A 23,343-nucleotide genomic window follows, 5' to 3' on the forward strand; every position below is an offset into this window, starting at 1 on the left:
ATAGTGAAATCCTGTCTCTACTAAAAACTACAAAAATTAGCCAGGTGCGGTGGCAGGTGCCTGTAATCCCAGCTAATCGGGAGGCTGAGGCAGGAGAACCCCGTGAACCCAGGCAGCAGAGGTTGCAGATCGCACCACTGCCCTCCAGCCTGGGTGACAGAGTGAGACTCCATCTCAAAAAAAAAAAAAAAATTTTGCCAATGAGATTGAATCAAGCCTTTATTATCAAACTGTAGTCATGAACAATAACTTTTCAATATATCTTATTCCTGTCTTTCTGCTGAAATTTTACTTGGGTGAAAAGTCTGGGAGGATTTCCTACTGAAGTGATCTTTATAGTAGCTAAAATAGCTGCTGTATGTCCTAGGCAGAAGCTTTTCTGAAATTCTACTTTAGGAGAAAATAAGGAACAAATAAGTCACTGATGAAGAAAAGGTTCCACCATACACTTAAGCGTTTTTTTTTTTTTAGTTGTTTCTTCATTGCTCCTAGGCACAGGAAGTGTGATAACTGTCACCCTTACTTATAAATGTCAGATAGCCTTATTCCTTTATACTCAAACCCCAACTATTTGTTTAATGCCCTAGTCAAGCTTCCATTAAATCTTTCATCACTCTCTAATTCAAGTAAAAATGATTTCGCCTTCCTCTAAGCTACTTGATTCTCGTCCATGCCTCTCACTTGGCTCATAACTATATTTAACGTACTTTAGGTGGTTGTTTAACTTGATGAGTGTCCATATCCTCTTTGTTGAGAAGTCTAGGACACTTCAGATGGCAGGAACAGGGTGGTGCACATTTCTGGAGAGCCCACAATACCAGGCACAATGCTGTTTACACTAGCATTCTGCAAGTATTTGTTGACTGATGGACATTAGTATTCAGCGCTCTTCCTAGGAATAGTTAATTCTTGGGGGAAAATGTATTTTTCCATTATGAGAACAATGAATTTGCTTATTAGTTTCAGGAAATGTTAACAGATTATCTTTAATTGATAACTAAATGTAATCTTTTTTTCTATGACCAAGCAGTGTCACAGTTAGGTCAGCCAGGTATAGATCACCTAAGGACTTGGGCACAGAATGTTGTGAGGAAATTAACTGTTCAATGATAAAAGGACTCTGAACAGGATATACCATTACAGATTAATAGGAAGGATGAAAGTAATATTTGTAGACATGCACACAGTCACACACATATGGAACAATGACCTCAAACTATAAAAATCCTAGAAAAAAACCTAGGAAATACCATTCTGGACACTGGCCTTGACAATGAATTTGTAGCTAAGACCTCAAAGGCAACTGCAACAAAAAAAATTGACAAGTGAGACCTAATTAAAGAGCTTTTGCATAGCCAAAGAAACTATCAACAGCATAAACAGACCTTATGGAATGGGAGAAAACATTTTTAAAAACTATGCATCTAACAAAGGTCTAATATCCAGAATCTATAAGGAACTTAAGCAATTCAACAAGCAAATAACCCCATTAAAAAGTGAGCAAAGGACATGAACAAACACTTCTCAAAAGAATACATAAAAGCAGCCAACAAATACATGAAAAAATGCTCAACATCACTAATCATCAGAGAAATGCAAATCAAAACTAAAATGAGATACCATCTCACACCAGTCAGAATAGCTATTATTAAAAAGCCAAAAAATAATATGCTGGTGAGGCTGCAGAGAAAAGGGAATTCTTATGCTGGTGGGAATGTAAATTAGCTCAGCCATTGTGGACAGCAGTTTGGAGAGTTCTCAAAGAACTTAAAAACAGAACTACCATTCAACCAGCAATCCCATTTCCTGAAGGAAAATAAATCGTTCTACAAAAAAGACACATGAACTCCTATGTTCATGACAGCACTATGCACAATAACAAAGACATGGAATCAACCAAGATGTCCATCAAAGAAAACGTGGTATATATACATCATGGAATACTATGCAGCCATAAAAAAATAAACTCATGTCCCTGGCAGCAACATGGATGCAGCTGGAGGCCATTATCCTAAGTGAATTAACTCAGGAACAGAAAACTAAGTACTGCATGTCCTCACTTATAAGTGGGAGTGAAACATTAGGTCCAGATGGACACAAAGATGGCAGCAATAGACACCGGGGACTACTAGAGGAAGGAGAGAGGGAGGAGGGAGGCAAGAGCTGAAAAAGTAACTACTGGGTACTATGCTCAGTACCTAGGTGACAGGATCATCCACACCCCAAACCTTAGCATCACATAATGTACCCATGTAACAAGTCTTGTGGCACATGTAACCCCTGAATCTAAAATAAAAGTTGAAATGATTTTTAAAAATACAAAGATGTACGTACTAAATGAATCACTCTTTACTATTAGCAATATTGTAAAAAAAAAAAAAAAAAAGAATCTACGAAAGTAATCGAGCAGTCTCATTCATTCATTCAATAAATCATTTTTGAAAACCACTGCCTAAAATTACCCAGCACTTTGGAGGCCAAGGTGGGAGGATCACTTGAGAACAGGAGTTCTAGACAAGCCTGGGCAATATAGCGAGACCCTGTCTCTACAAAAGAAAAAAAGAAAAAAATAAGTAGGGCTTAGTGGCATTTGCCTGTAATCTCAGGTACTTAGGAGGCTGAGGTGGGAGGAGCACTTGAGCCCAGGAGTTTGAGGCTACAACGAGCTATGATCATGCCACTGTACTATGGTCTGGGTGACAGAGTGAGCTCCTGTTTCAAAAAAAGAAAAAATGATTTTAAATAGGCAAACTTTTGGTCTTAAAAAGAATCAAGGGGCCGGGCGCAGTGGCTCACGCCTGTAATCCCAGCACTTTGGGAGGCCGAGACGGGTAGATCACGAGGTCAGGAGATCGAGACCATCCTGGTTAACACGGTGAAACCCCATCTCTACTAAAAATACAAAAAATTAGCCTGGTGTGGTGGCGGGCACCTGTAGTTCCAGCTACTCAGGAGATTGAGACAGGAGAATCACCTGAACCTGTTAAGTGGAGGCTGCAGTGAACTGAGATAGCGCCACTTCACGCCAGCCTGGGGGACAGAGCAAAACTCCATCTCAAAAAAAAAAAAAAAAAAAAAGAAAAGAAAAGAAAACCTACTGTGTGCCAGGCTCTGTATTAGGCCACTGGGGAACTAAGGGCAAATGATTAATATCAACAATTCATGTTGGCTCTCTAAAGCGGATTTAAACAGATTTAATCCAAAAATTCATCTACCCACCCCCTGTAAAACTGTATTCCAGACAGTTAAGGTACACTGGAAATATTTAATCTCATTGCTTAGAGCAATGCAGACAGTTTACTTTGCCTAAACACTAGCAAACTTAAAATTACCCTAGAAACTCCTTCAAAGAGATACTGTTTCATTTCAGTCCCCAAGCCCCTAGGTTCCCAAGGTGTTGACTGAGACACAGAGATGTGCTATAAGCAGTAAGAGTAAACTTACCCTTGGAGCCTTGTCCAAACAGAAGCTCTTTACCTGAGATTAAGGCAGCATTGGCAAAAGTACTCCTTGTCCCTGTAAATTAGCTGCTGACCCATTCTTATGCTTCATGGTGTAATATTTTCTTCTAAAACTTTAGAGAAAAAGGCAAAAATAGAAAGCCTTTTTGCCAACCACAAAAATTTATATATTTTAAATTGCAGGAAAAAAGATGAGCCGGTATATACTTTCAAAACCAGAGAAAAAGGAAATAAGTATCTCCCCAATGCTCAACTATAAACTTCTAAGAGCTGACTAATAAAGAAAAGCAGAAATATTGTAGTTTCAGCTAAGCTGCTTTGCATCTGAGGCAACTTAAAATGATCTACTGATAAGTAGGCTAAAAGTAAGATGGTAGGGCCAAAATTTTATCCTTTTAGAATTAAAACCCAATTTTAAAGTGTGTTTTAAGAAGAAAGGATGTAATCTTTAAAGTATCAATACGGTTTCATTCCACCAGAAACTCACTAAACCACCAATGAACAGATTCAAAAATCTACAAAATTAACCTGACAACAAATATGGCTGCTAAATTTTAATTTTAAAACTAATATGTTACTGCTCTGTTGTTGTTTTAAATTAAAGGATTTCTTCTGCGACTGCAAAGGAATAAATATTTAGCCTATCTCATGAAGGAAGGAGCGATTTCTTGTCTTAAAAACAGGAGGTTCGCCTACATGATCACCTGGGACACACTTGGCCAGTGCAAGCAGGCCAGAGGTTATTGGAGCCTGGGAATGTTTAACATCAAGAAAGGAATTACAACTCAGTAAGATCAGAAGGAACTACACAGGAAATGTGAACACTAACCCTTTCATATCTCTGTACCCTCTCCCACCGCCTGTGATAAATGAAATCCTGCTGCTGCCCAGTTATGTGAATATACAAGCCAAGAGCAGAGAGGGATTGAGAAAAAGGGAAAAAAAAGACTATACACACACACACACACACACACACACACACACACACAGAGCACAGCATAAATTTATAATGGCATGATAAAATCATGCTGCTCCACAAAACAGCCTCTAGCCTAACTGCTACATATGTACTATATCACTGCCTTACCCAACATCGCCCTAAGTAAAAATTCCGAAGACACTTGAAGGATCAGGCAGGGGTAGGTTGATGGGATAGTTGGCAAACTCATCCTAAGTAGGGAAACATGGCTCCTATAAAGCTGACCAAACAGGTCTCCACCCTGGCTTATGTTTAAACATCTTGTTCCTAGTCAGTCTGTAGGGAAAACATTCTTTCCACAAGAACACACAATCAAATCAGAAATTCCTACTCTACCCTTTATCTACTCTATGTAAAAGTTTCTTCAGTATTCTAAGCCAGAAGCTTAGAGAGAATTTAACTGATTGTAAACTATTTTTTTTTTTTTTTTTTTGAGACGGAGTTTTGCTCTTGTTGCCCAGGCTGGAGCTCAATGGCGCGATCTCGGCTCACCACAACCTCCGCCTCCCGGGTTCAAGCGATTCTCCTGCCTCAGCCTCCTGAGAAGCTGGGATTACAAGCATGCACCACCACACCCGGCTAATTTTGTATTTTTGGTAGAGACAGGATTTCTCCATGTTGGTCAGGTTGGCTCAAACTCCTGACCTCAGGTAATCTGCCCGCCTAGCCCTCCCAAAGTGTTGGGATTACAGGTGTGAGCCACTGCGTTCGGCCTCTGATTGTAAACTTTATTATAGCCTAGCTATAGTGAAGGCCAGGTAAAATATTTCTAGCTGTTACTTGGAAAAGCAGATGTGACCGTACAGATCTTAGATACCTTTAGAGACCCATGGTTGGGATCTGAAGAAAACAAGATACTTTTACCACAACTGCCTCTGGGTAACAGGGAAATGCTCAGTTTCCACAAACCAGTGAGCATGAGAGCTATTAATTTTAAAAATATACAGTCCTCAGATGGTGAAGGCACGGGTTAGGGTAACAAAATACAATGGAGAAAAAAGTGGCATTTCCAATGTGACACGTTTAAAATATAGAATGGAATTTCATGGGTCACTTTGAAGTAAGATTTTTTTTCATTGGTATAACTGCAGGCTAGAGATGGTTTACCACAGAGTAAGTAAAAAAAATAAAAGAATATAGAGATGACAATGACAATTGCCAATAAAAGTCAAAAGGACAGACTTTCAGAACTCTCCAGAAGAGGGAACAAAAAAACCAAAAGATTTCTTCCCCTAGCAAAGTGCCCCCTCACAAAGCACACATAGTCTGCTTCAAGAAACAGCCTATACCCACAGTGTTTTCATATACTAAATGGCGTATCACTAAATAACAGTAAATGAGATTAAACTGTAGACTTCCTAGTTGCCTTAAACAACTGATGTTTAATTTCTTGAACACTGAATCACAAATATGCAGTCTCATGACACTGTAAGAAGCTAAAGGTGCTCATTCTTTCCATGAATTCTAAATTGCTATAATACTTATATTAGGAAAATAGAACAGTGGGAAGGAAAATTTTAAACAAACCCAGAATAAACCAGACTTCTGATTGGGTTTCCAGCAAGAATCAGTTCCCCATTAGAATGTGGACCCCGAAGTACACCAAATGCAGACTCAGTGGAGCTCAGTCTCCTCAGCTGAAAATGAGAGCATACTCTGGAAATGAGCACTTCTTAGCATTTTTAACCCATGTTCCATCCTATTAAACATAAAAACCTCATACTCCCATTGAATGTAATTTGTGACTTCAAAGCTATTATAACCAAAACCAAAACCAAACCAAAGCAGGTAAGGTTTTATCAGTTTTTTTAGTGTCTCATCATAACCATTTACAAATTCATTTACTTACAAATACTTGCATAAATGGACAGATATTATTAATAACCATTTTTAAATCTTGAAGACAAAAAAAGATTTTAAAAAGCCTATGAAGACTAATGATGACAATGAAATATTCACTGAGACTGTTCGCAAATGATATTTATTGGGACCTTCTCCTCTCCTCCAGAGTTATTATTAATATAAATGATCTTTCTTTTACTAGCATTCAGCCAGAAGAAATGCTGGCTGACACACATATATATATACACACACACACACACACACACACACATATATATATACATACACACACACATACACATATATATACATACACACACACACACACACATATATACACACACACACACACATATATTAGGCCTTCAATATTTGTTCAATGTTAAAAGGTGATACGTCCTCTTTTACTCTTCTGAAAATAACAGAATCCTAATATAGTAACCTTTCTCAAGTAATAAAGGATAGAAGCAAGTAGGTTAAGTCTTTGGTATAGAGGTGAACTGTAGAAGATTTTGACAACAGTTATGTTAATGAAAACAGTAAGAATACCACCTAATACTGGCACATTTATAGAACACTTAGCAATGTCTAACGTACTTTATGTAATTTCTACCCTATAGTTGTATGAAGTGAATATTATTATTTGATTAAAACAGTGTCATGGAGCTGTTCAAAGTCACACAGTTAGTTAAGCAGCAGAGAGACTTAAAACTTTCTGAGAGCTCTCCCATTCACTAACAGCTCTTTATTTTGTCATGAAATGTGGAAAATATCCTCACCCAAACTCCAAAATCAGCATATACATAAGCACAACCTTTTTTTACTCTCAATCTACCCAATACCCCTTTCTACCAATTCTCATAAAAATTCTTGGAGTTCCTATTGCAGCAGCCTTTATTTCTTCATACCAGTATAACCAAGGGCACAATGAAAGACTTCCTTCGAAAGGGAACCACCTTCAATCTAAGTCTTGTATCCTATAACTGTCCCCAAAATGGACATCATCACAGGCATAGGCTTTTTAAACCATTAACTAGTGAGGAAATGTCTCGGCCTGTCTGTTCCTCATTTAAAATCAGTCAAATAGGACACATACTACCACTTCATTCCTAAAAGTTGAGCAAGAATCACCTTCATATCTCCAGCTTTCTGGTTTAGCAAGCAGACACCTGACTCTGCGGCCTTGGTAAAGGCCAACCACACAAGAATAAAAAATGTAACAGAACTAGCAGTTACAGTCTTAGCAATTTAAAAAAATCATTCCAAATGTTTTGGTATTGAAATCTAATTAAAGAATGCTAAACTACTGGCATTAGTAATTTACTGTAAATGAAAGGTATATTGAAGGTAGAATTTTATTCATATAAAACCAACTATTTTACTTCTGAAGGTTATTATGAAGATAAGGCTAAATTATATGAAAAATGCTAAGCATCCTGCCTAGCCCATAGTAACTACTCAGTAAGTGTCAACTGCTATTAGTAATACTGCAGAAGTATTAAAAATAAAACATAACAATGGAAGGCCATATTTCAAATGAACCAGCAATCAACATTCTGTGTTTAAACATCAACAAAAAACATATACATCTGTGGTATGTAAACATATATATGCTTAAAAATATTTAGAAGATGATTTTGAAGGATAAATAGCAAAATGATGATCTCTGGGAAGACAGAAGGGTGGTAGTCAAATGGAACTTTAGCCTGATATAAACGTCTTTTGTTTTTTTTGTTTTTTAACAAAGGGAAAGTATTCACGAATTTCCTCTATAAATAATTTTATTTTAAAAAGGAAAATCATAGTAAGTTTGTTCAATTCCATAGTTGCTTTCAGTATTACATGAAAAAAAGTTTACTGTTTTTTGTAGTTAACATGTTCCAATTTCTAAAACCTCGTTTTATTTAGTAATACTATCGAAGGCTTATGTTACAAACTGCTTTAATAATCTTCTTTATGATATTCCTAATTGCTATATTAAAAATATCTGCTTATGCCACCCCCCAACAATTTTATTAAGTTTTAAAACCACGCAAAGTGCAAAGAGGCTTTCAAAGTCTTGGAAGCCATAAAGCAAAACAGTTTCACATAAAAAGATTACCTTTTCCCCTTAAATTTTGTATGTGTTTACATTTAATAAACTACACACAGAAAGTAGAGCCCTTGATTCTTTTTTGTTTTTTGTTTTTTTTGTTTTTGAGATGGAGTCTTGCTCTGTCACCCAGGCTAGAGTGCAGTGGTGCGATCTTGGCTCACTGCAAGCTCTGCCTCCTGGGTTCATGCCACTCTCCTGCCTCAGTCTCCTGAGTAGCTGGGACTACAGGCGCCCGCCACCACGTCTGGCTAATTTTTTGTATTTTTAGTAGAGATGGGGTTTTACTGTGTTAGCCAGGATGGTCTCAATCTCCTGACCTCATGATCCACCTGCTTCAGCCTCCCAAAGTGCTGGGATTACAAGCATGAGTCACCGCTCCCAGCCCCTTCATTCTTTCTAAGACCAAAGGTTTGCCTATTTTAAATCATTATAACAATTTCAAATGTCTTAAGGGGTGCTATAATTTAAAAACCTCTGCTTCTATGCTCTTGCTAATGTCTAATTCTTGTTTGTACCATTTGTGCCAGTTTTCATATTTTTAACTTTTCTTCTAGTTCACAGCCATAACTTTGACTTTTGCAACCTATTCTTTTTTCCTTCACATCATCTAGATTTTAGCCAATAAAGTGTGTATAAACTATGTCACAAAAGCTCTTATTAACTCCCTGAAAACAGCAAATAGTGGGCCTTTTGTGGCTCAGGCATGGAGGTAAGCCACATGCACCATGGGCTAGACTCAGCCTGGGCCCCTTCAATTTACAAATCCAGCTTAAAATAAATTACAGGCCTCTACTGTTGTCCAAAAAGACCAACACTTCAATGATGACAGAGAGAAAGCAGCCTCGTACTTGAACAGGAGGACACTGGGCTGAATGAGAAATCCCTACCTCAAAGAGCCGTGGGATTCAATGATTATGGGAAGCCATGCAATCTCTTTTAAATAGATTAAAAGTTCAAGAAAGACTTTTACCGTAACTTAATAGGGAACAATGTTTGATCAAAAGGTGTCTCCCTATAATTTCAAATTTAAAATTGTAGATATAATTTGCAGCTAGTAGAGGGCAATTCAGTCATCATCATCATCATCATCAGCTGAAAACAGAAAGCACATGTATCAACAATTTTTTTTCCTTCCAGATGCTCAGCTATGGATCATTAATAAAGCAGCTATTCCTACAAAAACATACAATAATGTTTCCTCTAGCAGTTAACTCTGTAGTTCTAGAAGACTTAAAGATTCTAGAAATCTGAAAGGATAGGCACCTTCAGGCTGCTTCATTCTAATCTCAGAACACAGTCAATCCCACACATTCTAGTATTCTCCCCTGTATGCCCTCATGTACCTGGCCCTCTAGTTACCTATTTACTCGTATCCCTCAGGACCATAAATGCCTTGAGACCAGAGACTCGATCTTCTCTGCCTTACTTTGTAAGTCCTATTGCCTGGCATAGAGTAGATGCTCCACAAAAACTGAATGAAACATAATAAATATTAGCCATTTATCTGTTGGCCTCACCGAAGTTCCAGAGGGCAGACTTTAATGAATGCTGATCTCCGCATCCCTACCAGGGCCTAACATACAGTGGCACTTAAAAGCCTGTCACATACATTTTTAAATTCAAGTTTCTAATTTATTTTGAATTTTATTTACATTTATTCAACTCATGATATGTGTTTACTAAAACGAAACACATTTCTGAAATGAAACAACTCTCTCCCACCCCTGGAAGCTCTTGATAGAGGGAAATAAAACTTTTCAACTATTTTTTAATTCTCAATGTGATAACTACAGAGAAGAAAAGCAACCAAAGTCTGCTGTCCAGTCTTTTCTGTGCTGTTCTGGATGGAGCCTTTGTTGGTGGCTCTTCCTCCAGAATCCGGGCAGAACAAAGCCTTTCTTCAAAAAGAGTCACCCTTTGCTGCACAGATTTTATTCAGTCAGCACTCGTCCCCAGCTCTTTCACAACTGTGACATGTTCATTATTTGAAAACTCTCTCTGCCCACCCTGCGTGTGACCATGCCCAGCTCCACTTATGACAGATAGCCAGCTAGGGCAGCATCCTGTTACTGCCCTTGTGAAACATAACTTTAGCGCTAGCAGCTGTTTCACCACTCAGGAGTTCAATGAAAGATGTTCAGTGTGACCTGCAGCCTGAGAGCTGAGTGGTAGCATACCACAGGCCCACCTCCCAGCATCCTCAATTTTGAGATACACACATATCCCAGTGGAAAAGGTGATAACCTTCTGGGAATCTAGATAAATATTTTTGTCAACTTTTCTCCAGGGAAAAAATGGTGATTTAACATTCCCGGCTAGGTGCAGGTGCTCAGGCCTGTAATCCCAACATTTCGGGAGACCAAGGCAGGAGGATTGCTTGAGACCAAGAGCTTGAGACCAGCCTGTGTAAGACAGGGAGAACTTGTCTCTATAAAAAATTATCCGAGGCTGGTGATGGGCGCCTGTAGTCCCAGCTACTCAGGGGACTGAGGTGGGAGGATCGTTTTAGCTTGGGAGTTCAAGGCTGCAGTAAGCTATAATCAAGCTATTGCACTCTAGCCTGGGTGATGGAATAAAATCTTGTTTCAAGAAAACAAAAACAGAACAAGCAACAACAACAACAAACATTCCTCTGAGTCATTCTAGTACCAGATTATTTCCATGTGTTACAATAGGGAAAACTGATTGCAACATGCGTCATGTCACTTACCTAATACAAGGTCAGAACATAGACACATGAGCCACATATGATTCCTTCTTCTAATCCTCCTGTTCAAAGCAGTAAGATAAATGATTTATTCCTCTTGACTTTACAAAATGAAATTAAAAATAAAAATGCTATCGAGTAGAAACCTCCTTGTTCTACCCTGGTCCTCTGGTCAGACACAGAATTTTAAAGTTAGAAAGGATCGTTGAGTCAGATTCCTCATTCAATAAATCTAGTCTGAGACTCACAAAAGTTAAATGGTTTGCCACAGTCACAGAGAACCAAAGCTAGAATAAAGGTCTCCTGCCTCCTCAGCCCATGTGCTTTCCAGAATACCACACTAAATCGAGTCTCTTGCCAAGAACTTCATCCTGACCTCATAATCCTGGAGAGGCTGTTCTCAGCTTTACTTCACTCCCTACCTCCTGGTAGACTAGCTACATAATCATCCACTAAAAAAGAAAAAAAAATTAAAGAGAAACCTTCTATGTCTAAAAATAACTTAGCAACAGCATTGTTTTCTTAAAGATATAATATTACCCCTAGCAACTGCTACAGAGTTCTTCCTTCCCCACTGTTTCCAAGACAAGATTGAATGTCCTCTAAGACCCTCCTTCCCTAAATGGTCCTCAAGCATGTTCTGAAAAAAAAAATAGGAAAGCCCCATACGAGGTCCCTTATTATATCGAGAGAATGAAGTTGGTGCCCATTTGAGAGGAGGTCAGATGACTAGGCACATTCAAGATGGGGAAAACAGTCTTAGAGACTCGAAAGCAACAGAGGACAGTTCCTGTCACTGAACAAATATTAATGAGAATCTTGAGTGCCAGGTCCTGTGTTACCTGATGCAGTAACTGACAGGGACATCCTAGAAAACAAGCTTATGAAGCTACTAAATAACTGGTAATTCTCCCCATAAAACCCATCACCATAAAATCTGTTAATCCAATAATCCAAAACATGTTCCAGACCTTAGACTTCGCTATAGAAAATACCAAATACATAATTTGGTATTTTAATTTCAAATCTGACTATTTCTACTTCTTTTCTCCTAGACTAAGGAGCAAAGAAATAGTTCAAATGTGGGCAACAGGAAAAATGAAAACAGTATTTTTTAAAGAGATAATATGAAAATAAATCAAGAAGATAATGAGTAATAGGATATCAGAGTATAATTTTGATGGTTTAAGATTCCTTTTACTTGAAAAAGTGGAAATTAAGGTTGTGACAACTTAGGGTTCTCATAATCTTTATACCCATATAAAAGTTAATAAAAGAAATTGTGCATAAATTTAAAATTATAATTTAGTAACACTCTGAGTTAAAAATCTTAGATCATATTAATGAAAACAGAGAAGCAGAGAAGTAAAACATATTAAATTTCTCATTTGATACTGAGGGAAATCAAGAGATACCATCCTATTCTTGACTGTTAATGATAGGTATCACATAAATTTAAAGTTAAAAAAAAATCTTTAAAATAATCCTTGGATTTCAAAGCCTCTTAGATGAACCAAAGTTAAAAATGAAAACCAAATTAAACACAAAACTTTAAATTAAAACAGCAAAAAATTCAAAACACAATGAAAACAAGGAAGAATTTCAAACAGAAAGCTGAAAAGAAGATCAATAAAATAAAACCAATTAGAACAATTTGGAAACAAATTTAAATGCATTAAATATTTGTTAAGGGACAAAGGACATAGTTCTTTTTAGGATAAAAAATGAAATCTAACTATGTTCTACTTTTAGGAAACATACATAAAAGTAATGACAAAGAAAGTTGAAATATAACAGGAAGCACAGATTTATGGAGAAATATAAACTAAGGTAGCAATATCAATGTCAGCTAAAACAAAACACAAGTCATAAATTAGAAAGTCATAGCTGGGTGCAGTGGCACACAACTGTAATCCCAGCACTTTGGGAGGCTAGGCCAGAAGGACTGCTTGAGGCCAGAAGTTCAAGACCAGCCTGGGCAATATAGCGAGGCCCCATCTCTACAAAAAATTAAAAAGAAAAATTAGCCAGGTGTAGTGGCACAACAATAGACCCAGCTAGCCAGGAGGATTGCCCACTTGATCCTTAAGAGTTTGGAAGCTGCAATGAGCTATGATCATGCCTCTGTACTCCAGCCTGGGTGACAAAGCAAGACCCTTTATTTAATGAAAAAAAAAAGAAGTCATATCACTCTAATAACAGCTATAATCCTCAATTGAGATGTTGACAGTAAATAACACATTAACACACACACCAAAATAAAAACTTATAGAAATATAAATAAAATTAATGGAAGAAATCAGTGATTTACAACTTTAAGCGTTTGAGAGATCAGACAAAAAAAATAATAAAGTTCAACAACATAGTAAGTATTTAGGTATCTCCTGAAGAAAACTTCTTTAAAAAGGTCTGTGTAACTTTACCAAAATTGATCATAAACTAGTCCAGAAATACAACCATAAAAATCTAGAAAAGCAGAATGCCATATATTAATAATCATTCTATTAATAATTAGAATGCCATACATTAATAATCATTTTATTAATACTATTCTATTAATAATTAGTACCAAAAGCTTAAAAGTAACTTGAAAATTTGCAAAACATTCTCCTAAATTATCAATCAAAAAGGAACTCATGGCATGTAATCATATGCTATTTTAAAAACTACTTTAATTGAGAATACCATACCAATATATAGAAAATACAGCCAAACAGTATAAAGAAAAACTTAAAACTCTGAAATGCTTTCCATTTTATATTAGTGTATAAATTTTCTGCCATAACAAAGAGACTCAAAAGTAGCTCAAGTGAGAAAGAAAATCTTCTTTTTCATGTCAAAATACAGGGTGACAGGGGAAGGTTTCACAAGATCATTTGTGGACCCAGGCTGGCTCTGCCATCTTCCATGTGGTTTCCAACGTAGTTCCCAACTAAGATGGCTACTGTAACTGGTGTAACATCCCAGCCAGCAGAAAAGGAAAAAAGAAAGTCTAGGGTAAGTGGCTTGTCTTAAATGAGGTGACCTTACACACATTACCATTCACCTCTCATTAGTCACACAGCCACACTTTGCTGCAAAAGAAGCAGAGGAGCACAGTTTCTAGATGGGCAGTCATGTGCTTAGCTAAACTCTAGGGGATCCATTCCTAAAAGAAGGAATAGATTCTGGGCCGGGCGCAGTGGCTCACGCCTGTAATACCAACACTTTGGGAGGCTGAGGCTAGCAGATCACAAGGTCAGGAGTTCAAGATTAGCCTGGTCAATATGGTGAAACCCTGTTTCTACTAAAAATACAAAAACTAGCTGGGCATGGTGGCAGGCGCCTGTAGTCCCAGCTACTTGGGAGGCTGAGGCAGAGAACTGCTTGAACTTGGGAGGCAGATGTTGCAGTGTGCCGAGATCATGCCACTGCACTCCAGCCTGGGCGACGGAGTGAGACTCCATCTCAAAAAAAAAAAAAGAAAAAAAGATTCTAAGGGATACTGGTATGTCTTCTAACCAGTTTTTCTAGTTAAAAAACAAGAAATAAAATTCAACTCAAGAAGTTAAGAACAAGAAAGCAGAACCAAGAACACACTGTAATTATTTCATTTTATCTGGCTGCTTCTTAGTGTCAAGGGTATTACCAAACATCAATTCAAGAAACTGGAAATGTACATCAGTGCATTCTGAGGATTCCAATACATCAAACCACAGACTAGAAAGTATACTGAGAATTCATCTACTCTATACTTACTTTCCTTATTTAAGGGCTTTTAATTCATTTTTTAATGTATATTGTATACACTGATTTATCTAAATGGATTTTTCAGGGTGACTAAGTTTTAGCATTACACAAAGGTCTTCTAACATTAGACAGAAGTTAATCTTTTGCTAGTAAAACAACTTTCAAAATTTGTGTACGGGGTTTTTTTAAGCAATGTTACTGAGATAATAGTTTATATACAATAAAATACATAAATTTTAAGTGTACCTTTCAGTGGGCTTGGACAAATTTATATCTCCACATAATTACTGCCAGAATCAAGATATAGAACACAACCATCATCCCAAAAAGTTCCCTTGTACTGCCTCCAGATCAATCACAACCCACCCTTAGCTGCATGCAACAACTTGTCCACTGTTCGTCACCATACAGTAAATGTATCTTTTCTCACACTTCTGATATACTAACCTAGAGCAATAAATGGAATCAGTTGTGGTGTTCTGTATCTGGCTTATTTTACTCGGTATAATGATTTTGAAGTTTATCCATATTTCTAGTATATACGATTTTTAAAATGGTAAATGAACATTGGCTTCGACTTCAAGTCACCAGCTGCATTAGCCCCTAGTAAGAGAGTCAGCTTCTCTTTGAAGCTTTGAAGCCAAGCATTGACTTTCCCTCTCTAGCTATGGAAGTCTTATATGGCATCTTCTTCGAATATAAGGCTGTTTCATTTGCACTGAGGCCATTAAGAATTATACTAGGGCTGTGAATACTTATGCTAAATCTACTCTGCTCTGTAAATGGAACAACAAAGCCTGGATGACAGCATGTCTGCTTACAGTATGGTTTACTGAATAGTTTAAGCCCACTGTTGAGAGTCACTGTTCAGAGAAAAAGATTCCTTTCAAAATATTATTGCTCAATGAAAATGCACCTAGTCACCCAACAGCTCTAATGGATATGTACAAGGACATTAATGTTGTTTACACGCCTGCTAACATGATATCCATCCTGCAGCTTATGGAACAAGGAGTAATTTCAGCTTTCATTCCAAGCTCATAGATAGGAAGAATCAATATCGTGAAAATGGCCATACTGCCCAAAGTAATTTATATGCTATCCCCATCAAGCTACCACTGACTTTCTTCACAAAATTGGATAAAACTACTTTAAACTGCATATGGAACCAAAAAAGAGCCTGTATTGCCAAGACAATCCTAAGCAAAAAGAACAAAGCTGGAGGCATCACGCTATCTGACTTCAAACTATACTACAAGGCTACAGGAACCAAAACAGCATAGTACGGTACCAAAACAGATATACAGACCAATGGAACAGAACAGAGGCCTCAGAAATAACATCATGCATCTACAACCATCTGATCTTTGACAGATCTGGACCACTTGGTCTAATATTGACGGTGGGGTGTTAAAGTTCCCCACTATTATTGTGTGGGAGTCTAAGTCTCTTTGTAGCACTCTTTAAACTGAGCAGAAATCTCTCTCTGTAACTTTTCCCCATTGATTCTAGCTATGACTTTCTGTAGCTCTAAATCCAGTCCCTCTTACACTTGAAAGCAATTCAAATTACAGAAACTAGGAATGCTAAAGCTGTAATATTTTTATTGTGACTCTACCACTGCATGTGCTACAGAGTCTTGGATGTGCACTTTTCTTCTCTCTAAATCTACCTCCACTGGTACCAGGCTAGACTGGTTGGAGTGAGGGGTGTGGGATCACGGAACTGGGGGAAGTTAGCTGATTACAAATGGACTTGGGAGTATCTAAAGGAACAGCAAGAAGGCAAGTGTGGCTAGAGGAGAGTGAGCAAGAGAGTGAGTGACAGGAGATAAAGTCAGCAGGTCTGGTAGAACATGTGAAACAACATTTTATACTGTGTGTGCTGGGTAGCCACCGAAGGGTTCTGAACAGAGGAATGACAGAAACTGTTTAACATTAAAAAAAAACAAAAAACAACAACAACAAAAACACCTTTTACTCCTATATGGAGGATTAAATAGAGAGATACAACGAGGAGATAAGGAAGGCCAGTTAGAAGATGATTATTATCACCTAGGCAACTTATAATAGGGCAGTAAGGGTGAGGAGTGGGGTAGGGGTAATTTGGGATACATTTTGAAAGGAAGGCATATAAGCCTTACTAATGGACTGGATATGGGATATGAAAGAAAAAGTCCAACATGACTTTGAGTTTTTGGCCAGGAATAACTGCGTATATCATCTACACAGGGAGAAAAGTTCAAGATTTACATTTTAGACATATTAAGTTTGAAATATTTATTAGACTCCAAAATGGAGATGTTGAAAAGACATAAAAATAAGTCTAGAACTCCTGGGAGAGACCAAAGTAAAGAAATTGTAAATTTGGGAGAACAGATGGCATTTAAAACAAGGGATCACATGAGATTGTGTGGAAAATAAATACAGAAGGCTAAGGACTGAGCCCTGAGAAATGTCAACTTTTAGAGATCATAAAGAGAAGACAGTAAAGGAGATTTTGTATTTTTATGACTCTTCCTCAAAAAGAAGTTAGAATTATTTTGTCTACAAACTATGAAGTCCATAGCCAACCATCATAATCCTCTTCAAAAACCACTTTTTAGAGTCACATGCCTACTCTATTTCTGACTCCTGACCAACTAACAATCTGAATAGCTACATTTCACCCGTCAGCTGCTCAACTACCCCATCCCTGGTCTCTGGCATGTGTTGCAGGTTCTGGATCAAAGTTCTCACAACAACTAGGAACTTCTAGTTGTCCAACAGTTACCAGGAGGCACGTGGAGAGCATGTTCCCAAGAGCTGCCAAAAGTTCTTGGCATGTGATCAGTGAAGCACACAATGAGTGAGTGTTCAGCAATTAATCAGGTGACAGGGAACAACTGACATGTTAGGGGACTGCAGAATGAGCCAGAACAAAGCTAGACAAGAAACACAAGTCCTTACTCCAGGCTGTTCACCCCAGGAGAATCCACTCTAGGTGACCCAGTGTGATCAGATACTCTTACCTAGAAAAGCTGAAGTAATCTGAAGTTTACTACACATCTATGGAAACATGATGGCATTTCCTGGGAGCTGCTTATAAATAAACAGCAGGTACTGTACTATATTATAACTATAACTATAAATAAACAGCAGGTACTGTACTATATTATAAACAGCAGGTACTGGACTATATAATAGGCACTTGTTCTGTCCACCTCCCCATCTCAGAATTAGACTGGAGACAGCTGTTCTCACTCAGCCTCATCTGTAAAGGGAATTCCAACCTATCTCATAGGTAATTGTGAAGATTATATGAGATAATGTAAGTAAAGTGCCTAGTACATAGAAAATGTTCAGGCCAGGCGTGGTGGCTCACACCTGTAATCCTAGCACTTTGGGAGGCCGAGGCAGGCAGATCACAAGGTCAGGAGTTCGAGACCAGCCTAACCAACATGGTGAAACCCTGTCTCTACTAAAAATACAAAAAAATTAGCTGGTCGTGGCAGCACATGCCTGTAATCCTGGCGGCTCAGAAGGCGGAGGCAGGAGAATCACTTGAACCCAGGAGGTGGAGGTTGCAGCGAGCCGAGATTGTGCCATTGTACTCCAGCATGCGTGACAGAGTAAGACTCCATCTCAAAAAAAAAAAAAAAAAAAAAAGTTCAACATATATTAGCTATTCTTATTTACACTTTGATGACCACAAATTACAATCAGCTGAATGGTAAGCATGTCCCTAAAAACAACACTTTTAATGCTCTTCTAGCACAGAATAACACAAGTTTTTCTTGTTTGCTTGTTTTGTGTGAACTATTACATGATCAATGTAATTTAAACTTGGCCTAAGAAAACGATCGTGTCTTTTTCTAAACTTCCCAACCAAGGTTAGCACAATCATGTTAAACAACTAAAAAATAGATTATAATTCCATTAACTGTAATTCTATTAACATGAGACTGTTAACACCAATTCTGACTAAAGACTACCAAGCAACACAGAAATTTCGAAGCTGGACAATTATTCTGCAAGAGTTATTCAGGCACGGGTCTGCTCTTTTAAGTGTCTATATCCTTTAAATATAATATATTTATATTTCCCTTTATGAAATTTAACTAAAATCATTAAATTTGGCAGCAGAAGCAGGAAACCATCCACAAGACCTGCATGGCTACTTTACTTTTATTAATGAAAAGTTACATAAGAGTTTTGGCAAACTACAAAATTTCCTTCTTATAAGTCTTTTAATATTTATAGAAATTTAAAATACTTATCATGCTAGAGTCCATTTTAGAAACTGAGAATTTTATTATCTGACAGCAATAGATTCTGTATTATTTTAGCTCAATTACAGAAATGGCTATGTAAGAGTTATGCTCATCTTTATTCATACTCATTAACAATAGGTCTACTGTGTCTACTACTTTACCTAGAAGCTCCAGTAGTGTGACTGAACAAAACTATACTAACGGGGTCTCCAAACCACTGAGTCACATTATTGGACTTTCGTCTCTAAACAATACACTAAAGAAAAGAAAAAGAAGTGTACTGGGAACCATTTAAAAGGTCTGCTTGGAATAACAGAAAAAGTTACACAAAAGGACCAAAAAACACAAGTGGCTGAAAGCATCAAAGAGAAAGCCTGTAACCGAGCACGAGGAGATGTCCACAAACACCATGCCCATTATAGCAGTCTTTTCTTGCACTGTTATAAAGAACTATCCAAGACTGGGTAAGTTATAAAGTAAAGAGGTTTAATTGGTTCATGGTTCCTCGAGCTGTATAGGAAGCACGGCTGGGGAGGCCTCAAGAAACCACGGCGGAAGGCAAAGGGGAACCAGGTACGTCTTACATGGCCGGAGCAAGAGGAAGAGTGTGAAGGGGGAGGTGCTACACGCTTTTAAACAACCAGATCTCATGACAACTCACTCACTATCACAAGAACAAGAAGAAAGAAATTCGCCCCGATGATCCAATCACCTTCCATCAGGTCCCTCCTCCAACACTGGAAATTACAATTTGATATGAGATTTGGGCAGGGACACGAATCCAAACCATATCACCAATGTTAAAAAAATAAAATTGCATACTTCCTATAAATTGAAAAATGAAACCTATAGCCATGTATTTCCTTGAATCATTACATTTTATGTAATCTGGATTTTTTAAATTAATTTTTTTATTTTAGTCCAGAAAATCTACTTCTAAACTATACATTTTGAATCAATAAACTCTGACTTTTGTGCTTCAAGTAAATTTTCATTGTGAAATAATTTTAGATTTAGAAGATAGATACAAAAATACTATAGCGTTCCTATATACCCCTCATTCAGTTTTCCATAAAGTTAAACATCTTACATAACCACGGGACATTTGTCGAAACTAAGAAATTAACACTGATTAATTTCTAATTGATTACTATTAACTGAAATATAGACTTCATTTATATTTCACCTGTTTTTCCACTAATGTCTTTTTTTAGTTCCTAGGTATAACCCAGGGTACCATATTGCATTTAGTTATTTTTTTTAATGCTTTAAGTTTTGCTACATGCCATACTCCTATATCTTATAAATAATATCCTCATTATAATTATTATAGAAAATAAGCCTAAAATTCCCTGAGAAATATGATTTTTTAGCTATTAGGGAAATGTTACATGAAGATTCATGTAAATGTGGTATTTCTACAAATGTTACATTGAAGAGAAAAGAGGTAAATTGCTGAAGTAAGATATGCCCCACTGTCTACTTTGCCAGGAACCTGTGAGATCAAATTACTTAATGTTTCAGAAATGTCTCTTCAAAAAATGCTTGTCACTTACCTATATCCCAAGGCTCCTGTAGAGTCATAAGATATACCATAAATCCTTTTAATTAATTCTGTAACAGAATACAAAGTATTATTATAATCATATTCAGATAATCCATTTTTATCAAATATATGTAAATAGTACCTTATTTTCAAGTTTCATTTCTAATTACTGTGTATTTTTATTAAGATAACAAAAGAACTAATGTAGAAGAAAATAATTCCATAGTTGATTACATGTCTTTAGTTTAAAAATGAAAGCATGCAAAATTTAATAAAAGTTTTAAGATAAATAGAAAATGTTCCAGAAAAAAAGAAATGCCGCAATGAATAAAACTGGCTAAGAAGAATGCTTCACATTCTTTTCCATGTGCATAATGCTGTGGAAATTACTAGTCACAAACAAGTGATTCATATTCAGGGCACAGTCTTTTTGACAGGAAAACAGTAATCAAGAGTTTGGGATTCAAAGATTTTTGAAAGGACAAATGTCTGGTAAAGTGTGTTAGTTTGCCTGAGACAGTCCCAATTTATGGCCACTGTCCCACTGTCCCACCAGTTTCATTTGTCCTGGGTTTTTCATTTTCTTTCTTTTTTTTTTTTTGAGTCGGAGTCTTGCTCTGTCACCCAGGCTGGAGTGCAGTGGCACAATCTCGGCTCACTGCAAGCTCCGCCTCCCGGGTTCACACCATTCTCCTGCCTCAGCCTCCCGAGTAGCTGGGACTACAGCCGCCCACCACCACGCCCGGCTAAGTTTTTGTATTTTTAGTAGAGATGGGGTTTCACCATGTTAGCCAGGATGGTCTTGATCTCCTGACCTCGTGATCCACCTGCCTCGGCCTCTCAAAGTGCTGGGATTAGAGGCGTGAGCCACCGCGACCGGCCGGGTTTTTCATTTTCTAATGATTTGTTTTAACGATACCATTAAAATAGGCTAGGACTTATTTGTACTTTTAGGCTCTGCCATAACCTCATTAAGCCGTGTGAGACACATGTGCAATGAAGCCTATTGTCAATTTCACATGTGGTTAAATCTGAAAGACACCTAGCAGTAACCCATTTCTAAACATACTGTTACTGATACTTCATTCTTTTTTTTTTTTTTTTGAGGCGGAGTCTCGCACTGTCGCCCAGGCTGGAGTGCAGTGGCGCCATCTTGGCTCACTGCAAGCTCCGCCTCCCGGGTTCCCGCCATTCTCCTGCCTCAGCCTCCCGCGTAGCTGGGACTACAGGCGCCGCCACCACGCCCGGCTAATTTTTTGTATTTTTAGTAGAGACGGGGTTTCACTGTGTTAGCCAGGATGGTCTCGATCTCCTGACCTCGTGATCCGCCCGTCTCAGCCTCCCAAAGTGCTGGGATTACAGGCTTGAGCCACCACGCCCGGCCACACCCAGGCACCTCGCAGAAAAAGTGTTCTCAGGCAGGAGCAGGTAAGGACAGCTAACTCCTCCAGCCTTGAAAGGCTGTAGAGGAAATACTGAGTACTGACTGCTGTCCCTGCTCATAGCTAGCTTAAAGACACAGATTTAATGAAAGCAGATAGAGAAAGTGTTTTACATATTACTCTCTAAAGCATGACTTTTCATCTAGATCAAATTACTTTTCTTAAAAATGCACTTAGTTCTGATTCTAAAGCATCTTTTTTACATCATCAAAGTAAAGTGATATCTGGTTGGCTCCATTAACAGAAAAACTCACAGTTGAATGTTGCCAGCTTTCTGTCAGTATCAGGAAATGTACCAACTAGAAAAATCAGTTAATTCCAATAATGGTTTGATGATTTCATCCAATTCATGAAACCAAAGTAAAGCTGTTGGAAGTTCATTCTGTAGAATATGAAACACCTGACATTGCTTTAATTGCTACTTAAAAATCAGTTTAGAAGTTCAACAACAAAAACAAAATTACTGTTGGTTCTCATTATTCACAGTAGTTATGGTCTATGAAAAAGTCACCATGAATACTGAATTACGGAATACCAAATTGTTTACTCATAAGGGAAATTCAGGGTTGGGTTCCTGAGAGCTCCTGAGAGCCTCTGATTACATTTTAATTAGCTGACCAAACATAACCTCATTTTATGTATAGTTCTGTTTCAAGATACCTGATTAATATATAGTCATCCACTGCATGATGTGTCAACAACAGACTGCATCTACGATGCAGGTGGTCCCATAAGATTATCAAGCTATATTTTCGCTGTACATTTTCTATGTTTAGATACATAAATATTTACTATTCTGTTACAACTGCCTACAGAATTCAGTATAGTAACACACCGCACAGGTTTGTAGTCCGGAAACAATAGCCTTTACCACATAGCCTACATGTGTAGTAAGCTATAGATTCATATAAGCACACTCTATGATATTTTCACAATGACAAAATCACCTAATGATACATTTCTCAGAATTTAACCCTGTTGTTAAGCAATGTATGGCTGTTTACTGTTGAATCACTATGAGTCACTGAACTCATAGCCAACAGCACTATAAGTTTATCTATCATGTGTATTTTCTCCTTAAGGCACATCACAGCCTTCTTGCACTTAGAAGCAATATACAGCACTTCAGTTCCACACTGAATAGTCATTTTAAACACAGAAATCACAAAGAAGCCTAAAAAAGCAAAAATCATGGCACTATATAAACCCAAAAAAGGAGACTTGTTTACTGTATGAGAGCAGAAGGAAATCAGCCTGCCAACTAGGAATCTGTTGAGCAATCCAAAATTT

The 23,343-nt window shown here is 37.6% G+C and overlaps 1 protein-coding gene across 32 annotated transcripts in view; it reads right to left on the reverse strand.

Annotated features, from left to right (window-relative positions):
* ZNF438 (zinc finger protein 438) overlaps positions 1–23,343 on the reverse strand; it is a 182,194-nt gene that overhangs the window by 111,519 nt on the left and 47,332 nt on the right. For 28 of the 32 annotated variants that reach the window (XM_065520492.1, XM_065520485.1, XM_065520481.1 and 25 more), the window contains one exon: positions 20,622–20,679. The exons of the other annotated variants lie outside the window; for them this stretch is intronic. The gene's annotated coding sequence lies outside the window, so the exon portion shown is untranslated. The remainder of the gene's footprint in view (positions 1–20,621; positions 20,680–23,343) is intronic. 32 annotated transcript variants of the gene reach the window in all.

Source organism: Macaca fascicularis, chromosome 9, assembly GCF_037993035.2.
Source record: "Macaca fascicularis isolate 582-1 chromosome 9, T2T-MFA8v1.1".
In the NCBI taxonomy this organism is placed as follows: Eukaryota; Metazoa; Chordata; class Mammalia; order Primates; family Cercopithecidae; genus Macaca; species Macaca fascicularis.